Source organism: Anopheles arabiensis (genome assembly GCF_016920715.1).
Source record: "Anopheles arabiensis isolate DONGOLA chromosome X unlocalized genomic scaffold, AaraD3 X_pericentromeric_contig0034, whole genome shotgun sequence".
Taxonomy (NCBI): domain Eukaryota; kingdom Metazoa; phylum Arthropoda; class Insecta; order Diptera; family Culicidae; genus Anopheles; species Anopheles arabiensis.
The window spans coordinates 20,001-22,500 of NW_024412112.1; the positions used below are offsets into that span (position 1 = coordinate 20,001).

The 2,500-nt window shown below is 47.6% G+C and overlaps 1 pseudogene; it reads right to left on the reverse strand.

Moving 5' to 3' along the window:
* Positions 1-2,500, reverse strand: part of LOC120908176 — a 9,140-nt pseudogene that overhangs the window by 3,339 nt on the left and 3,301 nt on the right.

Genomic DNA, 2,500 nt, shown 5'->3' on the forward strand with positions numbered 1-2,500 from the left:
GGGCGAACTGAACCAGTTCCCCTGGTGGTTTGTTCGGCTTCGGTATTAACACCAACCTCTGCCTTTTCCACTCATCGGGAACTTCGCGTTCTCTAAACAGCCTTGGTAAACCCTGCAAAATGCATCGGTTGCAGTCAACATACCAACTTTCAGCGCCTCATTCGGGATACCATCTGGTCCCGGCGCCTTCTTGTTGGGTAGTCTCCTGGCAACCGCAAGAATCTCATCATTAGTTACCCTTTCAAACTCTCGTGGCTGATCGATGCGATATTCAGGCCACACCGTGTTTGGGTGAGTAGGAAAAAGCTCGCTCACCACTTCCCTAAACTCGTCCAATGTCATGGTTCGGGGTCCAATCGAACCCTCGGCCACTTTCTTGAACGTATGATATACTATACCAAATGATGCGTTGTTCGCTGTTCCCAGGAACTCTTTCCACTTCCTCTGTCGGGTATGCTTGATCAATCGCTTGAGGGCATTCCGTGCCACCTTGAACTCGTCCCTAAAAGTAGAATAGAGATCAGTATTAAAAGCTCTTTGCGCTAATCGATCGCGGTGTTTGCACTCTTTGCGAAGTGCCTCAATCTCTAACGTCCACCAAAATGCACTCTTGTTAGGGTGTACCTCTTACGTTTAGTCATCGTCGCATTGCACGCCGTGACAAGTATACGCATTAAGTCTTCGCTTGTTGTGACCTCGGTCTCAAAAGCGGCTTGCATCATAACTTCAAATATATCTTTGCTAAAATACTTGATGCTCCATCCCGTTGTGGGTCGGGACAGATTACGCACGCTTTGCGTCTCAAGATCTATTCGTATTGCACGATGATCAGAGTTCATATAGCTAGATAACACCTCCCACTTAAATGATCTTGCTACGGTTCGGCTCGCAAAGTAAGATCAACTACTGACGTGCGCCCTGGTCCAGCATAAGTTGGGGTGCTGCCGTCGTTCAATAAAATTGCGTCAATCTGCGCAAAGGTTGATAAAACCAACTCACCTCTTCGTTTCTGGGTTTCTCCACGCTCGCCAAGTTGGTTGTTCCAACTTGATGACCAAGCGTTGAAGTCCCCCGATAACGAATTTGTGGATACCGGTTACGGCCATTACCGTGTTATCCAACATGTTCTGGAACTCTTCCATACTAAATCTAGGTGGCGCGTAAACGCTAACCACTCGCATATCACCTATGTCAACTATCATTAAACCCTTCAAGAGCCTTACTGACTACCTTAACTGGTAAGTCCGCGTTAACCACTACCGCTGCTGTGTTATCGTCGTTGCGTAACACTTTGACGTTGGTTGTTGCCAGATACGGATCTGCAATCAACACTATATCCGCAGATTCTTCCCTAATCGTTTGCCACATTAATTGAAATGCAGCATAACTATGATTCTGGTTATGTTGTAGCAACCTAACCATTATGGTCTAATCGTTCGCCTACGGGGACACATATAACTGCCCGTTGCGTGAAGGTTCTGTGACCTCGTACCGCAATCAAACACTTGACAGAGTTGGTACAAGCTTGCTTCTTGTGTCCACTCAAACCGCATTCCAGCACAGATTACTTCTGTCTGGTTCCCTACAATGGTAGCTCGTATGGCCTACCTTCCAACACTTATAGCATTTCTGCTCTTCCATAACCTCGCGGATATGGCATATCGACCAACCAACTTTCAGCTTTCCCAAATTCAGGAAGCTTTGAAAGTCTGGCAGCGATACGTTGATCCGTGCCCACTGCGTACCGGCCGCGCGGCCTTTCTTCATTTGATACGATCTGTTTCTATCTCGATGTTGAGCTGTGCTTTGACAGACTCCGCAACCTCCTCTGGGGTGGTAATTTCATCGAGATGCATGATCTCAATCATTTTAGAAGGAGCTAGCGTTCTCACTGACGCCTTGCCCTTCACCGCTTCCTTAACCTTTGGGGCAATTGCACTAGCAGAACTACCCTGCTTAAGTTCTAGCAACATGCCTCCATTCTGGGCCCGTCGGACCTTAGAGATTGTCTCTCCAACCGATTTAAGAGCATCGGACTGCTTCATTTCCTTGAGCAATTTCGCCAGCTCCTCGGAAGTGCAGTCCGATATCAGCAGAACCTCAGGCCGCTTCCTGGGCTTATTCTGCTTCTTCTTGCTCTTCTTCTTCTTCCTCTTATTAATTCTACCCTCATTAATATTCGGTCCGTTTCTCGGACTTGGAATATTTTCCACCGCTTCTAACAGGGGTCAACCTCGATGGTTGTTGTTGTTGTTGTTGCAATCTTTGCAACCCACTTGGACCAGGCTGTTGGTCATCAGCCACTGGTCTTCTGCCTTTTCGCGTTTGCGGCCCGAATCCATCGTTACCGTCAAACGACGTTTGCGTTTGACGGTCGAGGACCTGCTGCATGCGATTTACGGCTCTGTACCTTCGAAATTCGGACATTACCTCATCGAGGAAGTCCATCATTACCGTAACTAGCGTAAAATGGGAAGACTCATCATCGAGTTTGCTTATC